Here is a 13,963-nt window from a genome sequence, read left to right as displayed (position 1 = left end):
AGCACAAATGTCCACTTTGAGACATAGATGAACTGATCAGAAATTAGTGATCAAAGGTCAAGGTCACTCTGACCTCCTCCGTGGCACTCTGGTGAACTTAGTATCTCAAGAACACCTTGATGGATTTTCTTTAAATATGGCACAAACATCTAGGGGCTCAAAGACAAACTGATTCGAATTTGGTTGTCAAAGGTCAAGGTTACTGTGATTTGACCAGTTGGTGGAGGCATATAACTGAGTAATTCTAGTTTTGACAAAATAAAAGACAATTAAACTGATGCAGAAAAATTCACAAGATACAGGAAATTAAGGTTATGGTGTTTAAAATTTTCTGGGAGAAAACTGCTGTACAGGGGGGCAGCAGCAAACCCTCCATTCAAATGCCCCCAACCCCATATTTCCGCCCTTGTATTTGGTCTGACCCTTTTAAAACAACCAGAATATATCATTACAAACATGCACTTTTCTCCATCTCTTGATGTTTTTCACCGAAGAGAAAATGTGCATGTACAGCCTGGACACGAAAAACATCCAACAGCAGTGAAACTGAAATATAGAAAACAATAGAGAGCTGTAACAGCAGCCATTAGCAGTTTGCAACGCACAGCCATTTCGAGGTTTTGGCAGGTATACAAAGACAAACCTGTACTGACTAGTCCGTGGTATTATGGATGCACTTTGTTGATGGCAGAGGGCACAAAGTTCCTGCTCAAACAAACTTTTTTTTTACCTGCACTCTCCTGAAAAACAGAAGCAAACTTGGACTAACCTCACAGTAAATATTCAACACATGTTGTGGCAAAACTCTCACGGGTCCTGGAAGAGAACAACTTAACCTCCAGTTGTCTGTTCAAGCATACTGCTAATGGGCAGGAAGGGTACGGTGAAGGCAGTCCTTGCTGCTCTGTCCCACTGTGTCCCTCTTAACCCCTGCCCCCCTGTGAAGCAGTGCCCCCCCTTTTACTGTAAAAACCAGGAGGAGGGCACTTCTGTTCCGCCCAATCTGCAGCGTACGGGTAGCGAGCCATGCGCAGCCATGTGGGCCATTTCCACAGGAGGGCTCAAAATGTTGAAGTGGAGATAATCAATAGTTAATGGGGGCAGAAATGTAATGACAGTGAAGGATGACATTTGAACCTCGGGGAAGGTGTAGCAGCAGAGAACAGTACTGCATGTATGCTGATGTGTGCCCAGGGCAGTTATAAGTTCACAGCCAGCTTCTAATGCTATATTAATGATTTCCTTTTTCAGCCTGACACAGGCAGGAGCAAGGGGCCCACTTTTCGGAGCCTGCTGATGCCATCATGCAGTTTTGAAAAAGCAATTTAGAAGTAAATAAGTAAATAAATAAATGTTTTTTAGGTGCATCACCACTTGAAAGTTTGCGGCAAATTGGTAGGCAAACCTGTCACTCAATCCCTGATGAAAAGTCACAGCAGTACTCTAAAAATATTCCTCTAGGGACACACTGGCATGCCTGTGGAGCCTTAATTGTATTTTTTACTTCTTGTTGTATTCCTCCAAGAGTTTTCCACAGTTTTTATATAGGCCATTGAAGCATAATTCTTTATCATGCTTTATGATAAATATAGAATGTTTTAGTGATTGTAATGGTTAACTTGTGGTTAATGGTTTTGATCTGTAGATCTGACATTGTGTTTTTTTTTATCTATTGCATTCCAATAATATTCTTTAATACAGTAAAAGGTATACCCACTACAGATATATGGGTAAACTGGCCTCTGTCAAAGTTATAATTCATATCATACTGTTGGATTATTCTTACTGATGCATCAACTTCGTTGGCCACAGTGGAGCTCATGCTATTGCTATTTTATTACTGTTTGGTGGTTTAAAGGTCTGTTGATACTAAGCTTACGGTCCATGCAAGGCCTGCAATCAGGTGCTGGGTGGCCCACCAACCATTTTCTTAGTTACAATGAAGATACATTGATTTACACTGGGATTTTTTACTTGGAATGTAAATATGGTGTCAAAGAGCATAAAAAGGATCAAAATAGAACTCGTTTTTTTAAAGAAAAAAGTGCCAAGGGAGGATCTTGGTGCGAGCTTAGCCCTGAATGTCCCCAAATGCCTGAAATTCTCTTGCATACACATGTGGACTGCCCCTATGGCTCGATTGGCCTAGTTTATTATTTTCATCTGATCAATATTAATGTTTTTTATTAACTGGCCTCTGGCTTCCAGTCATTTAACAAATGTGGCCACCGAGAAAGGCAAGCCAAGTATCACTGGTTTAGTGTGTAGGATTTAGTGGCATCTAGCAGTCAGAGTTTCAAACTGCAACCAATAGAAACTTCTCTAGTGTAGAAGAACTATGGTGGCCTGTACAGAAATGCAAACGTCCCCATCTATCTGCCCTCGCCAGTGTTTTATTTATCTATACTGGGCTACTGTAGAAAAATGATGGTGCAGCATGGCAAAATTTGCAGAAAAGGACCCACTCCCTAAGAAGTTATAAATAGCTCATCCTAAGGTAACAAAAAAGACAACAGTTCTTATTTTCAGGTGATTATACACTAAAGAAAATACACTACTACTACTACTATTAATAAATTAATCAATTTTAATGTCATTTTTTAAAATATTTTTTTAAAAATTGACAAACAAATCTACCTCGTACCTTGTATTATACTGCATTTTTGTCAATATATCCTTATATCCTACAAACTGGACCTTTAATTTATTCTATCACACTGTATTATATTATTTTCTTAAATTTCTTTTTTTTTGGAAATTATTATCCATTAAATTTTATAGAGGAACCACAAGTAAGAGAAGGTTATACATTTGTACATTTGGGAGCAGTACTGACAGACTTGATAGTCAAATCATGTACTGTTCATTGAAATGTTCTATATTCATACACAATAAAAGCTTGTGTAACTGGTCTGGAAGCTTCTCTATTATGTCGATATCTTTTTTTTTTTTTTTGGGCTGTTATTTTCTTGTAATTTCTTCCAAAAAAAGGAAAGTAAAAGTTATAATCAAAAACCATACGACAGGCAGAAACTGCCAGGCTGTAATCCTGTACGAATCCCAATTTACTTACACAATAAAAAAAGAGAGACAGAGAAAAGGAGAAGGGGGAAGAAGAAGATACAATTTTGATGTTATGAAGGCTGGTCCGTGATGGAATTGGGCATCAGTTCATTCTGAGGTGCAGAGAAGCCCAAGATAGAGTTTGTACTTTTTGTAACCCCAACTCTTACTCTTCCATCTGCTAGAAGGCTCACTGCCATAGCTGTGAAACTTTAATTTTTAATGTACTGTGAAATTTTGTACAAACATTCATAGTCCCCAGAGGATGAATCCCATTGAATTTGGTGATCTTCTGATTTTTTCTCTAGCCAAAACCATCAAAATATTAATTTGTCAAATGTTGGTGTGTGACTGAATACTTTCGTTCACATCAGAGACAGTCAAGGGCCTACATGTTGTTTTAACATGAAGGACGACAAATATGAGAGGAGGGGTTTTAAGGACTTCTGCCAGAAAACACTTCCCTTCCTGCATTCTGGTGAGTTTTTCTGTATCAATTATTGGTTAGACTAGGTTTGATTAATTGCATTAATCCAAAAGTAGCTCACAGTAAAAAAGAAAAGAAAACAAGTTAAAAACAACAGATAAAAAACACAAGCCTAGAAAACACGTAAGGACTAAAACCTAAAAATAAAACAAAAAAATGGTGTAAATGTCTTTAATTCTGTCAAAGTAAAAGTCCTCTGCTACATTCATGTTGAAATCTGCACCTGTCAGCTGTGCTTTATGCTAATTGCTCATTAGCAAATGTTAGCATGCTAACAGGCTGAACTGGGATGGTGAACACAGTAAATATTACTTGCTCAAACATTGTCATTATGAGAATATTAGCACGGTGATGTACAAATACAGCTTCCAGGGGCCGCTAACATGGCTGTACACTCCTTTTGTGTCACTGCTGTTACATGAATGTTATGAAGAAAGAAGCATAATGTTTCCCTCTTGAATGTAATGGAGCAAAGGCACAAAGTGGCAAGAGGCGTAAATCGACCAGAGTATAGAGTAAGTACAAAGACCTCACAATTTTACTACGTAGACTTTTGGGTTAGTACAAGAGCAGCATAAGCAGCATCCAGTATTTTTAGATGCCATGTTTTTAACTTTAACTGGCATATTCCAGCAAAAATAATTCATAGATAAAAGTCTTCAGCATTTCTCTGCTAGAAAATGTATTCCTGGCAGTGTAGAGAAGACTTTAAAATATTGAAGGGGCAAACGCACAGAAAGTGATAATTGACACGCCTCATTTGACATGTCAATTGATGCTCCCTTGATGCACTGCAAGCAACACTTTTGAAATGCCAACACCACAGAACTAGCAGTATTTTAGGAGAAGGTCGTTATTTTGGCAGGGTTTTTTTTTGTAAGTCACAGATTTGCCCGTCAACTTTCTGCACATTTCTATTTGGATAGTTGATAATGTTGCACAAGGCAGGAGGGCAACTGTTGGGTGCGTACTGAGTCATTTGTCAGTTGACTGGTATTAGAAGACTGTTCAGTTTGGTAATCTGTCCTTGCTATTAAAGGTGTACTATGCAGGACCCACTAGAAGTGTGTGGCAGGGTATTTACAGAGTATTTTGCCCTCATGTGTTGGGGATAATTCAGGCCACAGCACAGGTGATGTTAGGATTTAGCGACCAGGTGGCATACTGTAAGCAGCACACATTTAGGAGGAAACCACAAAAATAACTGACACAGTACCAAAAAATTAAATATAGTGTGGCAAAATGCTAAGTGCAAATTCCTGCCCAGTATACCTTCAATAATTTATTTCTTTAATAATAATATAATAATAATAATAATGATAATAATATCCTCTGGGGAACAACAATCTTACCTTTTTATTCTTTTTAACCCTCTCCAGACAGGCACTGTGGCTGCAGAAAAAGGGCCTTTGGTCGTTGGGTCCTTATTTGATGCTCCAGAATTGAAACGGTTGCAGCAAGGGCGTCAAACAGTTTGAGTAGGTATAGCTGCGGCTTTAGCAGCAACGTAACCCTCTGGCCATCAGTCCACAATTGTCCACCTTTGCGCCTTTTTTCGGAAGTGGAAGCCCTAAAGAAAATGCAAAGTTAGTATTAAGTTAGCTATGAGGTGTTAAAACAGAGGCAGCTGAGGTCAGGATTAGGGCAAGGGTTACATCTTGTTACTTACTTGCTTAATTATACTTTCATGTATAATGAATAAAGTACATGGGCAAAGTGGATTATTGCCATGTTTGGCCTCAAAGAAGTGGCGTTAATGGATTATAGTGGGTATGTAGGCTTCAAACAGAATGTAGTTGCATCTGTAGGTTTAGAGTCTCCAACAATTTGACACTTCAGTGGGTTTGGGTCTCTGCGTTGTGTTGCAACACAGGAAACAGTACTGGGTCTCTGGTTGTTTACTTGGCAGCTGTTTGTGATGGAATAAATACAACAACGCAGCATGAGTTGGGTGCATCTGTCACGCTGTGACTCTTTGCCAGCCATTTTAGAGAAGGTTTTGGGTTGATTCCTCAAATTACAAAATGTCGCAATAGAAAAAAATCAATTTGGCACAATAAAATTCAGTTACAAAAAACCCCCACAAAAGTTTACATTAGGCACAAAATAAGCATGACATCAAAAATAGCAAAAAAAAAACCCTCCCAAAAAAAACCCCAAAATATTGAATTAAATTAGATTCAATTAAATTATTTGGTCAAAATAAATAAATTTGTATTTTATTACTTTTTAAAAAAAACAATTCAACCAATTTAATATTTACGGTTAGTTAAGATGCACTATAACAAACACAATGGATCCAACTAACTGTAAATAAAATCAAAATGTAACATTTAAAACACCATTCATACGTTTCAACATTTCCATTCCTGTTGTGGTGGAACAAATGCAGTAGTGCAGCATGAGTTGTGTGTGATGAATGAATGGACACAGTTAGAGAGAGACCGCAAAGTTTGTTTGGAAAGGTAACTTGGCATGCTAGCGTTAGCTTTTTAGTTTAAAGACAAAACTCATTAAATCTGAAATTAGCAAACTCAGATCTTTAGATACACATTGTGAGTGATAAATCATATATAATCATGTTCAAATGATGTGGGTAAACAGCAGATAGTTTACAAGTTTAATATATATAAAAACTGTTTTGTGTGGTCCAAACAGTCTGAGTTACTGACAGAAATGCAAAAAGTGTTGCAACTGTCCCCAGTCCCCCCTACCTAGATCATCAAGCTGAACAGGTCCCCGTGCGCACGCACACACACACACACACACACACACACACACACACACACACACACACAGCAGATTAAAATCCAATATGAAACATATAATGAAGAGAGGGGTGTTTTGGTGAAGTGCTTATGATGTATCTATATTAAACCACATCACTTGAGGCAATGAACAATAACACAATTTATCAGGAAACATTTCTGTTAAGGAGTTAAATGGCTTAAGAAAAACAATCTTATTTTAAATAACAGCCTATACTTGTTTCCATCTCACTCCCTCTTGACTTAAATTTGTTTACTTTTCTCATTTCTGGTGCACTGAGCTGAACTGCCAATCAGAGTGATTTAATTCAACAACAGGAGCCATCTTCGACACAGATTCAACCTGCTGAGTAGAAAGAAAGCCGACAGGGCCCAATGGTGAGGGTCACATTGCAGTAACTAGGAAAAAAAGATGTTGCCGCCGGCCCAACACTGACCGATGGCCGACTGTCAGCTTGGTATGTCACGGCCTTAGTGCTAAATTTTGGCAGCAAATTCAGTGGCAGATAAAATACCCAAAAGCCACACTTGGGTAAAAGTACAGGTATGTTACCAGAAAACGACTTTGGTGGAAGTTATCAATCAGTTGTCAAAACTGATTTTATGATACAAATGTAATTATGTGTTGAAAGTTAAAGTACAAGTAAAAAGAAGGCGGTCAGTATTTTAAGAATTATGAAATGTATGTATCTGTAACATACACTACCTTAAAAATTGTACATTTTTGGGGGATTTTTAATGGAGTAAAAGTGAAAGTTGACAAAAATATAAACACTCAAGTACAGTTACTCCGAAAAAATATTTATGTGCTGTAACAAAGTATAATCACTTTGTTATATTACACTACTACCTAAATTAAAAGACAGTATGCATGAATATTCAACCAAAGATATAAAATATAAAATAAAAAATAATATCACATTACCTACTGAGCAATTTAATATTGAAAAGACTTTTAATGAATGGCTATAATACGTCGATTTGTCTTTAGAAATTTAGATGTATTTGTCTTTTGACCTTCCCATTTTATTTATTCAAGGTTGAAAAATGAAAGTTTAGCAGATGTCTAGTCCTAGCCTAGATGAAAAAATAAACAGAATCTGTGAGTCTGACAAAAATAAACATTCATAATGTTAACCTGGGAGTATGCAGTACTTTTGTCAACTATTTACAGGTTTTTTGTATTTTTAATAGCTGAAATTTAATGATTGGTTTAAATTAGGGTCTAAAATCGAGCTATATGCAGCGGATAAACAGGTCTTTCGCTTGAAGATGATGTTTACATGACATCAAATGCTCAGTGAGGATGGATCATGAAGGGGGGGACTCAATGTTTCTAAAATCTTTGCTACGGCCCTGCATGATTCTATACTGAAGATACTACTCTCCTTGAGTAGGCTAATGTACTTTAGTCTTTTCTCATTCGACAACAAAACACCCAGTGACCAAACTGTGTCACTGAAAGGACTTCCTAATTGGAGATAATTAAGTAAAGTCGTTAATCACACCAGTGTGTGAACCTCGTGCACCGACCTGTGAGGCGTCTCTTTGGCTCACTAATTGACTGCCTGTTGTTCCTCACTCACTTTAAACTGCCCCATCTAGCGGCCGCTCGGCTCCACGATACACCACCACCACCACCACCTCCACCCCCCACCATTTATTAAATTATTTATTTTTTGTCACCGTGAGAAATAAAGTGCCAGTGTGGAGCAGGGACATCAGTAGCTGCGCGGCACTTGCAGCGGCGGATCGCCGGAGACGGAGCGCTTTCACTCACTGTGCCGATCAAAGTTGAGCGCGACACGCTGATGACCTGCGAGCATCCTCCGGGGAAACTGTGCATTTGACTGGCTTAACGAGCGTCAGTTTCCATCTCTTCATCGCAGATCATTTGTTGCTGTCGTGGCTCCGCTGTCCAACAGTCCGACGGCTGCGTTTCAACCCAGCGCACTGACGGATACGGACAGACTCCGAGGATCACAGGTGAATTATATCACTGATGCTGTGTTGGGGGGGATGCGGCTTTTTTTTTTTTATTATTATTATTTTGGATTAATTTGCTTGAATGCTCACGTGAACTTACTTTACAGTGTCTTCTCTTGAAATTCATGATTTCACTCACTCCGGCTACAGTAAAGCCACCATGCCGCACGGAAATTCAATTGCATCTATCACAAGAGCTTTTATATGCAGATGAGCTTAATGGAGGGAAACTGATGCAGATTGTTTAAACCTGCAGGCAAAGGCTGCTGCACCTGTGGAGGCTACATGGGTTCCCGTGTAAGTGTCAGTATTTTCATGTAAATAGGACTGCTTTAAGAAGCATCAGAGGGTTTTTAGAGGCTGCACAAAGACTCTGCCTGCTCACACACACTCCAGGATGCAACATCCAGTCAACACAGCCTCTGACAGCACAGCCCAAACACATAACACAGTGTTTTCATTTCATGCATTCATAGTGTCCAAAAAAAGTAGGTGGTTGGATGATGCTTTTCTGAGATTACAGCTGCTTGTTTTTCAGTGCTTGTTGCAGTTCGGTGAATTTAAATTTATTCACATTTTTTATTGAAATGTCACATCTCTGACACAGAGGGAAGTCAGAAAGGCTGCCTGCCATTATTTTTCCTGTTTGAGCGTTACAAAAAAAAAGAAAGAAAGAAAAATCAAGCTGATTTTCACTCTTCTCTTTAATACATTTCCTGCTTCCTGGCAGGCTATGCGTATGAGCAAATTCTCACCTTGTTCCACTGCACATAATCTTAAGATTATATGACAGTTTTGCAAGGGCTGTTGGTTTTTGCATTGCACGTTTTAGCAAACTTTCTTTTGATTTGGGTCACTCGCAAGATTTACAGTCAGAGGATAAAATTCAATTAGGCAGCCCTGCAGCAATCTTTACTCACTGGCAGATGGCTTAATACTCTTGGATCCCGCCTTAGTGTCCCTTATTGCTCTAATTGGATTTCATCATTTCACACTGTTTATCTGTATAAAAATGAGTTTTCAAATGTGGCATCATTAATTCAATCCTTTCTCAGCCCTGTCAGATCCAAGCCCACTAGCCACCACTGTCTAAACATTTCACATCTCGTCCCCCATGATCTGCTTTGTCATAAATTGAAGTAGACCTCAAAGTAAATTGTTGCATTCCCCGTGTGCCGTCGATGGCATGTTGGGAAGTTGGAGCAGTGCAAGTAGGAGAATCTGTAATGTGCAATAAATGAAGTGCACACAGCGGCGAGGGCATATTGTCTGTCTGAGTTAATTCCAGCCCTGAGGAGATGGTTTTCCTCTCAATGACATCCAGTTTGATTTTACAGAGGGACATCACAGGAGTGTTATTCTCCAAGACAATTTGGATGTGATGTTTGCTTGTTTTGGAGGCTCACTGTCAGACTTAAACAGAAATGGAAACAAGAAGGATGCTGTGAGCCTGTATCACCTTCTCGGTTATCATGCTCTGTCACCATGCTTCTCAGGCGGATCAAATTTTCAAATATCCTTTTAAATACTGCTCTCATTTATTAAGACCAAATGGTAATTAGAAATAAACAAAAACATCTTAGCTCGTGTGTGGAAAATTTCCTGGAGATGAGAGCGCTGCCTGGGTACATTTGGACCTATTTATAGCATTAATGTGTGAATGAAAGAGCTATCAACCTCCCTGGAAGAAACCTTTTCTGAGTGACATCAAAGAAGTGAGGCAGGTCAGCCTTAACACATCCTCATCGCCACGCGTTGTGATATTGACGCCTTGCCAATTCAATCTATATGAATAACGGTATCTTATTAGTCAAGGTAGAGCTAAAAATTTCACTTCGTGCTTAGGTTGTTGTGTCAAGACTTACGGGCCTTGTTCGCTCTGCTGGGAAATGAAAACGACAATAATTTATGAGTCATAAATCAATGCGATGGTGAGCATCATTGAACCATGAACTAACAGCCAGGTTGAGTCTCTGCTTGATTAATCATTGTTGCTGCACCTCAGTGGTCAAACCGGCTATGTTCAATAGCCTGAGATGTAAACAGATCTTTGGCCTTTGACAGAGGGATTTATATCCACAGTGACGAGACCGACTGAACCCACTCCTGCTGGCAAACACCGGGTTGAATCTCACTATAGAGCAGGAAGCCTCTGCAACATTTAAATGTCAGCTGGAATATTGTCAGTCAGTACTAAAAAAGTAATAGCACAGGGCCTGTCAGCATTTAAATTTGCAATGCCAATAGGGCAGCAGAATAGTGAAACGCATCTTTATTATTGCAAAATTAGCCATTCACAGCAGATAATTATAATTTTCTGCCGCGGCATAGCTGCAATTCCAAGGTAACATCTACTGTTTATGGGATAATTGCTGTTTACTGTGCAGAAAATCCAGCTGTAGAGCTTTCTGATGCCAGAACGGGAATATTTAAGGGGAAGTGGAAACACGTTTTTAATGTTTGGCAGCGTCAGGTCTTCTGATGAGGTTCTGGTCACTGTGACAGCTGATGTGATTACTTATACACTGGAACTGGATTTTGTGCCAATGTTCAGTTTGTTTCAGTTTGTGTTTGTGTGTATTTTTACTCTGTCTGCAAAAGCAGCAACCCCTCCCAGACCATTTTTAGCAGTCGGGGGTTCAATGAGAAATTGTTTGTGGGGGGTTGCTGCTTTTGAGGACAGAGGAAAATTACTCGGTGTTAAAAAAGAAAGCTTGAATAGTAATTGCAGATTTTACATATATTGCTTATGTAGCCACAGACCAGGATAGTGCCCTGTTTTTAATCTGAAAAGACAACATTGCCTGGCAAATATCTGATACTAGCAATATTAATCCATCTGTTTTGTTGGCATTGGCTTTCCTGTTGTTTGGGGTGTAAAAAATATTAATAATTTCTTGTTTTCCCCACATATGTCTTTGAAATACAATATCAAAGAGTACTGAAGTGGTAACTCTTATCCTTGCCTGGTTGATAAAAGTGACAACATAAAGAAATGTGCTATTACACCAAAAAGGAGGTATGTAATGTTTTTATATTAAATATTAATTAGGCTTTTTGTGAACAAATATGCACTGTAAAAAGAAACTATGTGTTTTAACTTAAAAAAGTTAGTGTCCAGGCTGCCTCAAGTCAAAAATTTAACAAGACAAGTTGAATTGTTACGAAATTACCTTTTTTTAATGTTAAAACAAATAGTTTGTTTTTACAGTGTATATTTTTTCATGCATAGCTTATTTAACATTAAAAACACATGACATACTTTTTTTTGGTGTAATAACACTTTTTTATGCTGTCACTTTCATAAATATGCAAGCCAAGCACTTCAATACTTCTTGATATTTGAGATTCCCTTTGTTTTTCCAAAGACATCATTCATAGAAAGAAATATACAATATGTCATAGGGGTGAGGAAAAAAATGATACAGCACAGTATCTTAATATTTTACGCAGCAACATTGAATCAATACCCAAATACAAAGTATCGATTATTTATTATACAAATTATTAATATTGCAAATATAGCCTAGCCTACTAGAATAATCGTTTTTTCAGTCCACTAGATACAATTGCTGAAATAAAAAAGAAATAAGATGATTGTGTCTTATTACATAAAACAGAGCTTAACAAAGTTTTTTCTTTATTTGTAGTTGGAAAAAAAGGTAATAGATCGCAATATTTTATCACAATACTCAGTACACTGCAAAATGTTTAAAATCTCAATAATATTGTATTATGACCTTTGCAACGTGATAATATAGTATTGTGGGTTCTCAGGTGATTCCTACCCCCCTAACAGGCGACATTATAGTGACAACACGTGGTTGGGTTCAGTTCAACCTCCGATTAACACTCATAAACTCCAAAAGCAGAAATACAAACACAACTATTTTCTCAAGCGCATGACTTAGAAGGCAGATGAACTAGGCAAAGAGTCTTCACTTGGAAAAAATACAAGGATACAAACAACAACAAATAAATCCAGGCAATCAACAAAGTATAAAGGGGTCAGGCTGAGGCTGAATCTGAAAAAGTACAAGCAGAGTTTAGATAAGAATTACAACAACAGACACCAAATGCAGAAAAGCTAAGGCACTAAGACAGTCTGGCAGAGAGCTAGTGAAAGTGGACCAGTAAAGATACGAGGGAGCTAATAGGGGAATAAGGAGCAGGAGAATCTACTGACAGCAGGGCAGGCAGTGGGAGTGGCAGGGCCTAAAAATGACGAAGAAACAATCTACAAACAACCAAAATGAATAAATGAATGATAAATCTGCAAAGAATAATTCAAAACTATGACACTATTTGCAATTTGGGAAGCCAGTGCCACATAAAAAGACCTGTCAACTCCTGTCACAAGTACAGAGCAGATGAAAATCTATTGTATTTCACAGCGTTTTATACAGCTGGAGCCTCTGAGACCCCAAACAGAAAGTCATTTTCTGCAACATGTTATCAGTCCAAAATCGTGTTTATGAGCAATTCTCATAAATTTGGGAAAAGTCAGCAAGTATTAAAGTGATAAAACAATCTGAGGTATGTTTTCGGGCTGTTAAAGAGACCCCAAACTGAAAACACTGTATAATATACACACTGCAGCAAGCATCTGTAACACTAACACTAGTTTATTTATGACTCACTGGAGGATTGCTTCCCCTAATGATACTGAATCCTAATGACGTAATATTGGGTTTAATGAAAATATATGCAGTTTTCTCTGCTATTGAATTTCCAGCGGATGTCTTCCTGCTGTTCGACCTGTCAGATTTGAACCAACAACTTTCCCATCTCTGTTCTGAGTGCTGACTGACCGTAGTTGGCCGGTTCACTGGAGGTTTATCGACTCACTTCATTTAAACTCTTGTACCACCCAATCATTAAACTTTAATGATATGAGAAAAGATTTTTCAGTGATATACATTTTTAACATCTATATTTTACTCCACGGGCGTGTAGTTTGTTAGCCACAAAAAAAAAACCACACACACGCACACACACACACACACACACACACACACACACACACACACACTACATCACTTCTCACAGCTTTTGCTTGCATCATTATTTATTAATCAAAAATCAGTTAAAGAAACTACATTAGATTACAATGTAACAGCATAGCAAAGCAGAGGTCTTGGTTTTATTGCAGTTTTTATAATGCATAAAACCCACCCGGGGGTTTTATGCATTTTTTTTTTAAATGCTCTCAAATACATATATTTCTTTTTTTAACTGACCATTTTTGGCTCGACTTCTGTGGCATTAGCACTTGATGTTGCTAGGTAATAGCTCGGACCACTTCAATATTTGGAACCACGCCGAGTCCTGACAGTTGCAGCACAGATGTGGAAACAGGGAAACCACATGACCACTCAGCTCTGTGCGGTTAAAAAAAAAAAATAAAAAAAGGTGACTGTTCCTCGAGACAAAAATATCCAGCTAATTTTCCAGCGCTAATAAGTATTTGTTTTGCAGAGATAATTGTTTGGAGCTGACAAGTGTTAATTGGAGAGTTGTTTTTCCACTTGCAGAGCTGAGGTTTTTGCTCTGAAGTGGGTGTTCAAATGTGTCAGAAGTGTGAATGAACTCAGTGACGTTGGCTTATATAAACCCCGGTTTGCTGCTGATTGATGGCTGCAACCAGTTGTTAGTTTCA

The 13,963-nt window shown here is 38.3% G+C and overlaps 1 protein-coding gene across 1 annotated transcript in view; it reads right to left on the bottom strand.

Annotated features, from left to right (window-relative positions):
* mocos (molybdenum cofactor sulfurase) overlaps positions 1-13,963 on the bottom strand; it is a 76,143-nt gene that overhangs the window by 28,410 nt on the left and 33,770 nt on the right. The window contains exon 4 of the mRNA XM_042501714.1: positions 4,903-5,120. The gene's annotated coding sequence lies outside the window, so the exon portion shown is untranslated. The remainder of the gene's footprint in view (positions 1-4,902; positions 5,121-13,963) is intronic.

This window comes from Plectropomus leopardus, chromosome 15 (assembly GCF_008729295.1).
Source record: "Plectropomus leopardus isolate mb chromosome 15, YSFRI_Pleo_2.0, whole genome shotgun sequence".
In the NCBI taxonomy this organism is placed as follows: Eukaryota; Metazoa; Chordata; class Actinopteri; order Perciformes; family Serranidae; genus Plectropomus; species Plectropomus leopardus.
This window is presented reverse-complemented; position numbering and strand designations above follow the sequence as displayed.